Source organism: Leptinotarsa decemlineata, unplaced genomic scaffold (genome assembly GCF_025532065.1).
Source record: "Leptinotarsa decemlineata unplaced genomic scaffold, Ldec_3_MD MMD2_tig00000882_RagTag_RagTag, whole genome shotgun sequence".
Taxonomy (NCBI): domain Eukaryota; kingdom Metazoa; phylum Arthropoda; class Insecta; order Coleoptera; family Chrysomelidae; genus Leptinotarsa; species Leptinotarsa decemlineata.
The window spans coordinates 3,283,442-3,297,947 of record NW_027412556.1 but is presented as its reverse complement, the minus strand read 5'-3'; the positions used below and the strand labels follow the sequence as shown (position 1 = coordinate 3,297,947).

Genomic DNA, 14,506 nt, shown 5'->3' with positions numbered 1-14,506 from the left:
AAAGAGCTCTGAAACAACGCGTTTTATACTTATCATTTCAACCTTTTTCTTTATAAAAAATTATTTAAATACTTAAAAAAGAGGAATGAAATAATGCATTCAACATTTAAAGGGATTCGTTTCTATTTCACCATTTGGCAACATCGGTTATAGCTAATAAATGACAATGAATATGTTACCTGTATGAGACAAACAAAGATGACATATTTCAGAGGCGTGCTATTCTATTTACTTATGTTCTGAGTTCCTAGACATTCTGTGACATATGACATTTTGTGCATCTAACCTATCTTCCTCTATATAAATAAATAACAAAACATCTGTTGTTTATGTGGCTTGTGGAGGCGGTATTGAACTATAATTTATATTTTGTCTGTTGATTTATAAAGATAATTTTTCTTTTTAAAGTAGAATATCTAGGTACGTATAAATTATTTCAACTTGATATAGCTGCTGTTGCCAATATGTGAATTAGAAACAAATCCCTTTAAAAAGTAAAACCCAACATTTGAAACATCAATTTGAATACTTTTCGAAGTGAATTTGAAAAACTCATGAATTAAACTCAACTTTATTCTGTTCAAACTTGCATTTGCTGTAATAACCCAATTTCCCGTCTCATTAAACTGAGAATATTTAAGTAGGTTGCTTTTTTTTCATGAAGAATAAATGAAGGTAACGGTTAACTGGAAAACAATAGTTTCTACACATAACAAAAAGTTTGTATAATGACAAAAACCGATAAAAACAAATTACTTTATCAGTTATTGGGCTCTTCTGGTCAGAGTATGAACCACACTGCTGAATTGAAAGTAATAAAATTCATCGTAAACTCTTTTCAGATAATTTTGAACAGTTTTCAATACTGACTTGATTTTATTACTGCTGTAAAATTAACCGTAAATATGGTATACGGACACTTTCATCTGAAACCTACAACTGAATAGTTTTACAGGTAAGTCAATTACCCCGCACAGATTTGACCTCTTTGAAAATTCCCCAAAATATGTAGTCTCATGATACCTGCAATATTTTATAGTCGGTTTTTTGCTTTTTATATAACCTGGGAGAAATTGAACCACTATTGTGTATGCAATGATTCTTTTATGTAAATGCTGTTGAAAAACTTTTAGAAACATTTTTTTCGAAATTGTAAGACTGAGATACACTGTGGCAAGACTACAAACGAAGCGGCAGCCAACTGCAGTCACGCGTTTGTTCACAGTGGATTAAAACATATTTCTGTAGACCGTCGTTATAATATTTGGTGTTTTTGAAGTTGTGACAAGTAAGTTGTGTTAAAATAATTTAAAACGTCATTAGTATATTCTAATATTCAACAATCAGATTGTGGAAGGTAAAAATATAGTCTAAAAGTATGTTTCCTTGCAAACAATAATACGAGATAGGAAATAATACCACAACCTGTAATATGATATTTTTTTAATGAGCTCAAAACAATTACGTAACTCCCAGAGAAAAACGGATCGAGAAAAATGGAGTGAGGAAGATATGTTGAAAGCTGTTTTGGAGGTGATGAATAATCGAATGGGATATAAAAGAGCAGCAGACTCATTTGGTATGCCTCAGACAACCTTTTTTTAAACGAAATCCAACTCTGTCGATCAGAAAGCCTGAAGTCACATCGATTGCTAGGGCTATGGCCTTTAACAAATAAACTGTAGGACAGTTCTATTTCTTGTCCCATTGGTTTTGTAATGTTGGTTTGGTTTGTATTCTAATACAAAGGTCATCCTTATTGAATTATTATTAGGGAATTTTGTTGCAGAAAACGGTACGTAACTCGCAGAGAAAAACGGATCGAGAAAAATGGAGTGAGGAAGATATGATGAAAGCTGTTTTGGAGGTGATGAATAATCGAATGGGACATAAAAGAGCAGCAGACTCGTTTGGTGTGCCTCAGACAACCTTAGAACGTGAAGTAAAAATGTTTAAAGCAGAAGGTTTCAATCAAATTCCCACAGAATATAAATTAAGAGAAAAACTGGGACCAATTTCCACAATATTTAAGAATGATGAAGAGAAGGAGGTAGTTAACTACATCAAGTTGATGGAGAACCGATTCTTCGGTGTAAACATCAATGACCTAAGAAAACTGGCTCATCAACTCGCGGGAGAAAATAACAAAAGTCATAGTTTCAAGTACCTAAAGAAAGAGGCAGAGAAGGACTGGGTTAGACCTTTTTTTAAACGAAATCCAACTCTGTCGATCAGAAAGCCTGAAGTCACATCGATTGCTAGGGCTAACAAAGAAACTGTAGGACAGTTCTATTTATCACTAGGATAGCTTTATGACAAACAAATTATAAAACAGGAAAAACTGTTGTGATAACAAGCTCTCCATAGACTCAAAAAAAGATAAAAGTCGACCATTAGCCAAGAAATCGCTCTTTGGCAAATCAAAAAGATAAAAATGTTGGAACCCCAAATGAAAAGTTCAAGATCGTAAAAAGTAAAAAAAGAAGGAGATGAAGATAGTACTTCTGAAGATGAAAAGGAAGAGTAAGATGTAGCGTGTTTGTATTGCCGATATTTCTATTCTCAGTCTGATGAAAGGTGGGTAGTATGTGTAAAAATACCTAATTCGATTTTGAAAAACTTTTGCATGTGTTTTTTTTTCAAATTTTCTTCCAAATACTTTCCAACCCATCTTGCCCCACAGGATATCCCATCTTACCCTATATATGGGGTGAGAAAAAGGGGAAAAAACTTCTACATTTCCATAGGGTTACTTTTAATCAAAGAAGATCATTCACTGTCAACTTTCGGCATAAAATTTGACTTTCTAGCTTTTCTAAAAAAGCTAAAAAGAAGTCAAATTCCTTAAGGGCCCCATCTTCCCCACCTTCTCCTACTACATTACTAGCAATACTAAGAGATCGGAAAGGTTTTTACATATAGCAATGGGACATACTTGAAGACCACCAGTTTTCCCAAGACTGGTGGTAAGCTGTCTGAGCGCACTAAAGGAGCTAACTACCCAAAATAGGGTCACTCTAGCTTGAGTACCCATCAGACATGAGGGTCACAAGGGAATGAGGAGGCCGATTTTCTATCCCGTGAAGGGGCATCCATGCAATACTATGATCGGCCAGAACCCTTCTGCGAGGTAGCGAAAGCATGTAAAGCATGCGAAAGCCGACTCAGGACACATAATAATAATAATGATAATAAATGAATTCATTGACAGCTGAAATAACATGATACAATATGGAGAAAAACAAAATACAAATTCGTCAATATGATACAAGATTGATTCTTCCCCTTGCACCGTACAAAAAAAATGAAAAAGATGAGAAACAAAAATAAATAACAAAGGACCTAAAATAAAATTGGAATTGTGATAGCGGGTACAACATTTAATTCATGAGGCGGATATCGATACAAACATAAGGATACTACAAATATTTTAGCTATGGCCTACAAAAGCCAATGTGTCATAGAATATATTCGGGTATTATTGATTTTTCAGGTGTTTTTTCAGGCAGTACCTGAAACTGGAAACAGATTTCGACCAAGAGGAAGGTGGTAGGTTGTTATAAAATTGAGTATATGTAAATGACCTTTTGAATAGTTCTATGGAGTGTCTAACAACATGGATCATTTTGCGCCTGATGTTCACATTATGAACAGTATGTTCACATTATGAACATCAGTTCGATAAGTTATTTTGTTATAGAGGTAGGGGGGTGTTCTATTGACAATAATTTTATAAAATGAAGTCGAAGAATGAAGAGTCCGAGTATCGTACATTTTCAGCCACCTGGCTTTTTTGAGTGTATACCGTATGAAAATCTCAAACAAGAGTTTTGAACTCTTTGAATTCGTTGTTGCTCATTTTTATTCAGCAAATAATGATACACTACGTCACAATGATTGAAAATAGATAATATCAACGAATCACAAATGAGTAATTTGGTTTTTAGGCTCAAGACATGCCTATGTGGGTATAATACTTCAATTTTCCCAAATGCTCTTTGAATCAATGTTGAAGTATGTTTTTTGAGTTTGAGTTCATCATCTAAAAAACTCCTAGATTTTCAACCTGATTTACAACTGGTAAAACAGTGTCATCAATTTTTATGATCAGGTCTCTATCTAATATGTTCGATAAAGTTGTAGCACAGCTATAGTTTGGTCTGGAACCAGATTGCATAATTGTAAGTAAATTGTTGTTGTGAAGGTGGTTTCTCAACTGTTGAGCAATAGACTTTTCCAAAATTTTAGAAAGAAATGGAAGAAGACTTATAGGACGCAAGTCTTTGAATTCCTTAGGTTCTTTAATTTTGGGTATTGGTACCACGATAGACTGCTTCCACACGGGCACTATAGGTGGACAACAGAGATTTAAGAGAAAATTATCGAGATCATCTATTCCATTTGATCTACTCTTTATTTGTGACATGAATTCATTTTCGGTGATCAATGTCAATTCAAGAAATGATGTGATAGAATCATTCACATTATTACTGTAAAATTGTTCCAGATTTGGGTCGCTCAATAGAAGATGTAGTGAAGTTTCTAAGAGTTTTGTAATAATTCCAAACTTCAGCTTTACCGGTTTTTTTGAATTTGTTTCTGGCTTTACCTCTTATTTTCATTATAAACTTCACGTTGTCTGTAATCCATGGTGTGTAAGGTTTGGTAAAAATTCTTGTGACATATGGTGCATGATTATTGAACAACGTGTGGATTTGGAAACAAAAAAAACTGATTTTTTCATCAATGTTTTCTGAAAGATACAAGGAATCCCAGCAGATTGATTCTAACTCATTTGTAAAATGAAATTTTTAAAATTTCGGAAAGCTCGCGTAACAGGGTTGTGTTTTAAAAATGATTTGAGGAGCATAACAATAAACTAGAAAATGATCTGAAACATGATGTAAGTCCATTGTGCCACAATCAGATCATGTGAAATTAACGTGAACGATAATGTAGTCCAACAGAGAACATTCAATTCGTAAGCATCTAAGATGTCTGTGAGATGGATATAATTTCTATCCGTAATGTCTAACCCGTTAATGTTAATAAATTGATGGATGTAGCCGTTACTACGTGGTGGGAGATCATGATGGAAAGAGAAATGAAAAGTTCTATGTTTAAACAATAAACTTATTGTATAAGTTTGAAAATGTCCATATAGGACGAAACTGCAGTAACGTTAGTTACAAATAAAAGTGGTAAAAAACTTGGAAATTTTCATTGCTCTTTTCATCGTTAATATTAAAGTCTCCCAGAATGCGGCGCGACTGTTAGGCTCTCTTCAAGGTCATTTATGACGTCAGAAATATTCGTGTTTGGTGGCCTATATAACACCACTGACACCTGTCGGATATAATCCAACGCCCTTAGTGGTATTAGCCAAAGGAGTAGTTGTTTTCTGATGTCAGTCACCTACAGTGTAAGTGAGTTGAGACTGGCCTGAACAAACTGTTCTTTTAGATAATTTGAGGTTAGAAAGGATTACAACTCATTTGATCTACAACCTTACACTGCTCAGAGAACGCCTGAATAAAATGGGGCTATACAACGGAGACCTCAGCTGCAGATTATGCAACGAAGGGATAGAAATAGCTCTACACATCTTATGCGAATGTGAGGAACTGAATCACAGGAGGCAGGCAATATATGGACATTGTTTCAAGTACGTCCCTGCGCGGAGATAATCACTGGTGTTCGGATTAGTGGAAGTGAATACGCGGTACCGTTACCCGTTAGCCGGTTCCAGATTGGTAGGGATGCTTTGGTACTGCTAACACAGTTTCGTGGGCAGACAGAGGAACTCCGACTCCCGCGTGCCGCGTGCTCGCGGTACTATTCACGAAGGCGGCGTTGCCACATTGATCCGAATAGATCACAAGGAATTTTTTGACGGAGTCCGCCAGTGGGCCTCTTCGAGAACTACGCTTACCACAACATAGCTCAGTGCACGTATGGCTCAGGTTCAAGGCGAACCCACCAAAATGTACGGTTTCTTCAGAGTTCGACTCAAGGGGGCAATGGACGTCCTTGCGCCTTATCTTACATGAGATACTCGGAAGGTTCTGTGATCTGGGAAAGGTCCGTGTCAAAGACTTTCAATCAGTAATAATTTTTCTAATTTAACCTCATAACTGGTATTTTCGTCATCATAATTCCCGCTAAATTTGGACTTACAGAGCCCTCAATAGAGTGGAACCACCCTAATATCCATAATTTTATTACTTATAGAATTTTAACAACACAGTAGCTTTTTCAGTAGGATTGGTCCACTTCAGTCCGATGAAGCCACCGTTAGCAAAGCGCTACCTAAATGAAATTTGTTGGAAAAATGTTATAATCGTTATCATGGATAGTGTTATTAATATTTATCAAGTAACGGGTCAAAATGTCACTAGATTTTTTTCGTCTGAAAAACATGTATTGTATAATAGGTTTGGGTTATTGGTCAGTTTCTAGCTAAACACCTCACAAAACTGAAGTCGACGATCAGGATCATCTTCGTTTAATTCCTGAACTAGCCTTATTTCGAAAGGATGGAATTTGTAGGCTTTCAAACTCCTAAAAACACTAGTAGCTGATACACCACACGCTCTCTACCTACTTGTCTGATAGATTGTCGATAATCCATTTATACATGTCCCAAAACTGCAACTTTAACTCCGTCATTTCTGACAGGGCGGGATACTTCATGTTTTCGTTGTGAACAGAACCTGGAGTTCGAAACTTATCCATTAACTGTTTAAATTATTGATGGCTCACGTTGTGGTCTGGATGATTCGTATTATAAATTCTTGCAGCAGCTTTGGCACATTCATTATTTCGATGATAGGTTGCAACAATTTCTATTAATTCTTCAGTTGAATAAACACAGTGAACAAGGTTGCTGAATAATAATTCGTGAAGAAGTGACAGTGCCCAACTATTCACTTTTTGTTCTGCGACACAGTTTCGACCATTTCAAAACATTTACTACTTTTTAAATAAATTCTACAAATCTAAAAGACCTGCGACAGAGAATTGTTCGAGAATGCCGATTTCAGACTCCGGACATCTTCAATAATGTAAGGAACGCTTTCGAAAGTGGACTGTATCATTTTATGCAACTAGATGGCGGTAATTTTGAACACTTTATCCGTTGATTGTGTTGCCATTGATACTACTTGTAATGATTCACCAATAAAATGAGCGACAGTGAATTTTCTGTTCTGTAAAACGTTCAACATTCAATTTCTCAATAACGAATGAACCAAATTTCGAAAAAAATTACGAAAGTAATAGAGGGACAAAACATCTTTCAAATGATGTATCAGTCAACACCCCGTGCCATTGAAAAAAATAGGGGGGGGGTACTTGCTGACCGCAGGGGGGTGACGTTTTAGGTATGATTTCCATATCAGAATTAGTCCCCCTAGAAATAAAAAATGACGTGTTCTTTGAAATTTTCGATCACACGTCTGTTTCTGAATTACATTTTTCTTATATTCATTTACAATAAAAAAGGTCTTTTCGGTGAGCTCTACGAACCGCACAAACTCAAAGCCCATTCATGTGAAAACTAGGAGTTGACGAGGTCTCAACATTCACCGTGTGACTCTACAAGCAACACGTCTGTTGAATTTCCAACCCTATTGCGTTTGTGCTTCAGCTGATAGCTTCATTCATTATATTTTGTGGTCAACGAAAGTTGTAATATTTTGGACTCCATAAAAGGTGAACCCGTTATTGCGGCACTCACACGCATATAGCAGCCTCTCCGGTTTAATATTCAACTCAAGTAACGTTATTTTCGGGCTAATAACAATTTGAATAATAATGACACAATTTGAAGTGTATCGGGTATAAGTATGACCTGTGTCGATTTGTATATACTAGCATTTTCATTTTTTTTCAATTAGAAACGATGGCCTTTCCCCCAGCTATTTTGAGGTGAGAAATAAATAGGCAGTTAAAAAACATTTTTTAATACAGGCTCTCATTTAACAGTTTCATAAAAAAATAATGCTCTTTTTGAATGAAACAAAAGTATAACATTACACAATTCATGTGATATTAAAGCTTGTGAAGAGATTTACTTTTTTATAAAAACATTTTTTTCTCAGAATTATTACGTACATTTTGTTTGAATTGAAGGGGTTATATTTTTAGGAGTGATTAATTTTTGGGAAAAAAACTTTCTTTCCCATACATTTTGTATTCTTATTGAAATGAAGTTTTCGAATTCACCAGATGAACGAATAATGACAAAACGATTTTTGACAAAAAGGCTAATTTGTCAACTTATACCGGCTCATTCTTTTTCCAGTCAATATAAACAATTAGTTTCTCGGAGACGGAACTTCGCTTTAGAAATCTGTAGTTAGGTTAGGTTAGGTTAGGTCCAAAGTGAGTGGATCTATTCGCCCCTCCACCACAACCCGCGATGGTTAATTGTGGTTCACACATATTCACACTCGACCAAATAAACCCAGTTTCTTAAAGAAGCCGATTAGTTTGTATGATGAGTGGTCTTGCAGGTCAGATGGTGAAAGTATGGCTCTGACGAACTCTAAAAACCTGATTCGGTCCCCAGTGGGGCAGGCATCATTTTCCAAACAGAGGCGACACACACTGTTTTCCGACAGTCCGAGTCTCTGCATATGATGATTCAATTGTAGTCCAGCTTCGAAGGGTAAATAATCACCTTGGAGGGAGCCAATCCTGGAAGATTCTGCCAGAAGTCCATAAATCTTCTTGCCATCCAGGTGTTCAATCTTTGTTTGCAAAGCCTAAAGCGTTGCCAATGACAAGTTCTGTCCGATGAAGCTTCTTGCAGCACCCTCCTTTGCAAAGGAGTTAGCAGCTTCATTGCCTTCCAGGCCAGTATCTGTTAAGTCTTCTTATCGTGGCAATTTGCTGTTGATTTGATTGCTGTTCTGGATCGGCGACTTAAAACACCTGCACCAGAGCCGGAAGGTGTTTTTGATCCATCTGTGAACCAACAACTATCTGCTCTTAATATTTCCTTCTCCCGGAGGATCCAGTCCTCTCTACTCGGGAACAGTACTTTATAAGGCAGTTCGTAGTTGATAGTTGAAGGCATAGAGTCAGAGATCATTTCCAGAATGCTGTGACTTCCAGTGTCAACCAACAGTTTGTTGTACTCTGCATAAAATTGATTTGTGCAATTGTCAATATGCACAAGTCTATATGCAGCCCATCTAGCCTCTCTCTCCAGAAAAATGAGAAGAGGAGGTGGATCTAGAAGGATCTCCTTGGCGGCTGACGATGTGGTACTGATGGCACCACTGCCTGTCTCTGTAGGCCAGAAAGCTTCGCCTGGGCCGTTTTCTATTAAGCCTTATGCCACCAGGTAATTGCACCATAAGTGATCATTGGTCTAACAATCATCACATAAATCCAATGGATTTTTTGGGACCTAAACCCCAAGTTTAAAATCTGTGAGTGGCATACTGTACATCTCGAAAAATGACAATGTGAAAGTGTTTTCCAATCTTCTCAAATAACGTCAGAAATGAATCGAAACGAAATTATCGAATTTCGATTCTTTTCAAATGCCTTCGGAAATTTCCTTAATTTTGAAACGTCATTTGAATATGCTCTCAAATAGGAAACGTTTTCTCAATTCAACCAGCTTTGTATCTTTCCATGATAGCTCCACTTCATCTTCGACATAAAGTAGGCACATATTTATTAATAATATTCATGTGTAGGAGTCGTAAGTGAGTGACCAGAGGTAACAGATGAGGAAGATCAAGTCTTACGACTTGCTACTTGTGCATGAATCATAAATCAATCATAACAGGGCTAACAAGTTAGCAAAGTAATCCTGCTGAAAGTTGCAAGCAAACAAGGTTATCGAGCAAAGGTGCATAAGTAAGTTGCCAGACCATCTGACCTGAAAGATTGTCCTGTTTCCGACCATTCGCACAAATCCTTCAATCCGCCAGAATATCTTCTCTCATGCGATACAGGTCATCTTGGGAAGTCCTAGGAAGCCAGAGAATAGTGATTTCTGTTGCTCAGTGACACAATTGGGATACCCACCGACATCCTATAGATGATTTGACGTTGCCTCTGGTTCCATTGGTCCCAAAATAGTCGTCGTGCTATCTGAGTTGGGGGAAGAGGTCCATATATGGAAACAGGAACAGCATGTTGGAAAATAAAACTTCGTTGATCATTAGCTCGCACAAGTTCCATCTCTGAGGGTTGTCGTTCGAAAGAAGGTTAACGGAAAACAGATATTGAACTTTTTTTTCTATATTTCTACAATTCTTCATTAAAGAGTTAGCTTTTTGGAGCTGTAGATATATCGTTTCGTTTTCATTAGTTTGTGGACTTACACCAGATGCAAAAACTGTACCAGGACCATTTACTTTCCACAATTGAGTTAATTCGTTTTATGCCAATTGAGTTGTGCCAATTGAGATAGTTGGTGCTATTAGTTTTTAACTCATATCCAATGCACAAAATGATGACGTATACGCATTCTTTCATCGTCTCAACTGCAGAGTGAGTTGCCAGTGGAAAACCATTTTCAGTTCAATCAGGTTGAAGCCTAGCTCCCTTTCCCTTGCAGCTGATTTTTGTCAGGACAAATGGGTTCATGAATAAGAGGTGGTGGCAGTATGAAAGTGCTCAGTTGGATGGATGGTTGGATGTTCTGTGGTTCTGCACGAACCACAGAACATTAAAAATCATCCATATCAGCTTATTTTGTAATATCTCCAGGTTGGAGATGTTAGACGGAGCCGCTTGTCCCCAGACGCCTAAAGCATACATGATGACAGGCTTGAACATCGTATTGTAGATGGTAATTTTGTTTATAAGGCTCATTTTAGATCTTCTGTTGATCAGAGAGTACAGACTAGCTATCCGGCCCTCGATCCTTGATTCCAGGTGAGCCTACAGTCTATTAGAAGACCGAGGTACTTTACCCGCGCTTATCAGTCGATCTCCCTTCCAAAGATCCTCACTTTTCTGGCCGGAGAAGATATCGTTCTTCCCATGGTTATCGCCTGAGTCACTGGTCACTGGTGTAAAAAAAGTACAGCGTAGGGGAGAGCACAGCCCCCTGTGGCACTCCGGCGAGAATCTCTCTGTCGTCAGACAGACAGCCCTTTGCTCTAACCTGAAATGTTCTGTCTTTCAGGAAAGACCCAATCCACCGGATCAGTCCCCGAGGCAGGTCGAACGCGACTAGCTTATGCAGAAGACATTCGTGCCATACATGGTCGAAGGCATTCGAGATGTCTAAAAGAACAACATGAACTTTTCGATTATGATTTAGCTCTGCGAGCAGTCTCAGTGCCTGTAGCTCAGTGGAGTGTTCTCTCCTGAAGCCAAATTGTTCGTCAGGCAGAACATTTCGGTTCTCAACTTCTTCGTTGAGTCTTTGCAGACTCTTTCAGCCAGCTTAGCTGCCGACGAGAGCAGACTGATCAGGCGATAGTTCTGTGGGAACAGCAGGTTCTGACCTTGTTTTGGGATCATGACAACGATTGCTGAGTTGCCAGTTCATTTGAACAGGCTTTTCATAGTGTGCTGCACAATTCGAATTCCAACATTCGGATCAGTCCGTTTCTCACGATCCGCGAAATTCCTTCAAACCGTTAGACCTATTTACTTTCCAAAATTGAGTTAATTCATGTTATGCCAATTGAGTTAGTTTGTGCTATTCGTTTTTGGACTCTTACTGGACTTTAATATAAGTTGTCAGTTCTTCTAAACAGGCTATGTATGGTGTGCCACCACAATTCAAACTTGGATATCCGGATGGTGCCGTTTCTCATCATCCGCGGAAATTCCATCAACTCGCCAGACTACTCACTTTTCAAAAGAGACCATCTTCACTTTCTCTCGTGCGATACGGAGGCAACATCGCGCAGCCCTAACGGTACCCTCGTGCGTCATGGTTTCGAAATATTGCGCTATGATCGCCGATTCCAGCACCGTTAATTGAAAGTGAAGCTAGTGGACTCGTTCCCTGGCCTACTCCCATTTCGCTTTGTTTATTCCGAGTGTAATGGTAAGTATTTGTTTGTTATGAAAGATGAATCGCCGGTGTGAATTTTCAACTAATAGGTGTGAAGTACTTCGAGCTGGAAAGTAATGACTTGTGACACTTATTATAACTATGGCACAGTGCGGAACCTCATTCCTAGAAGAAACAGACTTCATTCTTTTAAGATGAAATACCTATCCGATGAAAAATCCTTATCAATGGTCTCTTCTTGACAAATATATACAACCATTTTGAAATACCTACGAAAAATTAAAAGTAATACTGTAGGTACTGACGAACACATAACTTTCATAATGAATAAATGCATCTCTAGCGGTACCTTTCCCTCAATATGGAAACATGCCTTGGTTCTCCCTCTTCCCAAATGCTCTTCGCCAACAGAATATTCAGATTTACGTCCGGTTAGCATTCTGCCAACCTTGTCGAAAGTACCTGAAATAATAATGAAAGAGCAACTATTGGAACACGTTGATTCCGCTCAAATAATCTCTAATGTACAACAGCCATGTTGAAAATCAAAGATGATACAATAAAATCTAGTGATGAAGGAAATCTTACTTGTCCGGTCCTTCTTGACTATAGTAAAGCTTTTGATACCTTAGATCATCACATTGTTTGTACAAAGCTTACATTTTTTGGTTTTTCATCTGATTCTGTTGAATTCATACGAGATTTCCTAACTAATCTCGCACAAAGGGTAGTGATAGACAACGATAGATCTGAAGCATTGAGTGTTGCATATGGAGTACCACAGGGTTCAATCTCAGGTCCCTTGCTATTCAGTATTTATATATCGGATTACCAGGAATACATAAAGAATAGTCAAACTCACCATAATGCCGAAGACACACAAATATACTCCACTTTCAACTTGACTTCCATAACTCACTAAGAAATATTAATAAATCAAGATCTTCAGTCATTGTTGGACATAGCTACGGCAAACAATCTGAAGCTCAATGGGAAAAAATCTTCGTTCAGCCATTGGACAGATAAGAATCAAAATTGGAAATGACTACCTCCCTCAGGTCAAGGAGTGCCGGAATCTAGGTTTGTATCTAGACACTGAGCTGAGATTTTCGGGACAGGTCAGCAACAGGTCATATAATACTCTCAGACAATTGTAACCGAATCGTGATCTTTCCACGAAGATGAAGCTGTTATTATGCGAAGGTTTCATTTTTTCACAGCTCTCATATTGTGACAGTGTTTATGGACCTTCCTCACGCCTATGCGATTTCTTCCGTCTGCAGAGAATACAAAATGCTTGCATAAGGTACTCATACGGATGTCGCAAATTTGACCAAATTAGCCACAAAATGGGAGAATCAGGTTGGCTTTCAATGCAGAATGTGAGAAAACTACACCTCCTCACAGTTACTCACAAAACTCTCCTATACGAAGACCAGCTTATCTTTCTGAGACATTGAAGTTGTTTTCAAGCGTACCCAACTCTCGGACGCGACATAAAAATATCTTAGTAATCTCAAAGCATCGCAGTTCCATTTATACTCGCAATTTTTCTTTCAATGACGGCAGGCTCTATAACCAATTACCGAATGAATATAAATCGTTCAGTCTACAGAATTTCAAGAAAAGATTGGAAATCAAATTCAAAGGAAATTCGGACTGACAATCTTGATAACCACACACATCTGTTCGATTGGTGCCCAGATCATCCAATTCAGGCCAAAAGAAGTTGGTAATCATCGATCTATAGTGTTTGCCGTTAACAGAGATGATCTGAGCAATATCGTTATCGGACCGATAACACCGCCAGCCCATAATACACACCAAACAGTGACTTTTTCGGGATTCATTGGACGCTCTTGGATCTCGTGTGGATTGGTATCGTTCACTGCCTGAACCACTGTGCATGCTGTTTTTGGCGAGTGCATTGGCTTGGGATGTGGGGGTTGAGCAAACCCGCCATCGGATGCCTGCTTCCACGTAGCCCCGCTGGATACGGGAATGAGAGAATCACTTATGGTTCTGTTATTCCCTAACTGAATGGCATTCCAACGATAGCTTAATCCTAAGCTGTGTGTATCCATGCCGAGAAGATGAATGACACATCCTATCAGCTATTTCTACGGAACCTTCGAGATACCGGGCGCCCTCCCGTCGTAGCATCACCTTGTCACGGTAATGCAGGGCTCTACCCGTCTTTCCCTAGCTATTCGTGGAACTTTTATGGACAGTGTAAACTTAAAAATTCTTTCTGACGCTGAGTCTATAGAGAAGATGGATGTCGAGCTTACGACTCCAACTGACCTCCCTGTGAATTTTGTTCAGGAGCGAGAGCTTCTGAACTCCCCAACTCCTGATCCAATAACTGAACCTAAAAAAAGGTTTAGTGGTGCAGCCAGGAAACGACTGATTCGCCTCTTCAAGAGCGGGGTACCTTATAAAACCGCCTTGCACCAAATTCTTGAGCGGCGTATGCAGAATCTGTCTCAGGTGGAGGAACAAACCCCC

The 14,506-nt window shown here is 38.3% G+C and overlaps 1 protein-coding gene across 3 annotated transcripts in view; it reads right to left on the bottom strand.

Moving 5' to 3' along the window:
• Nucleotides 1-14,506, bottom strand: part of ich (zinc finger protein ichor) — a 70,580-nt gene that overhangs the window by 15,459 nt on the left and 40,615 nt on the right. Inside the window, exon 2 of one of the 3 annotated variants that reach the window (XM_074174815.1) lies at nt 12,348-12,460. The exons of the other annotated variants lie outside the window; for them this stretch is intronic. The gene's annotated coding sequence lies outside the window, so the exon portion shown is untranslated. The remainder of the gene's footprint in view (nt 1-12,347; nt 12,461-14,506) is intronic. 3 annotated transcript variants of the gene reach the window in all.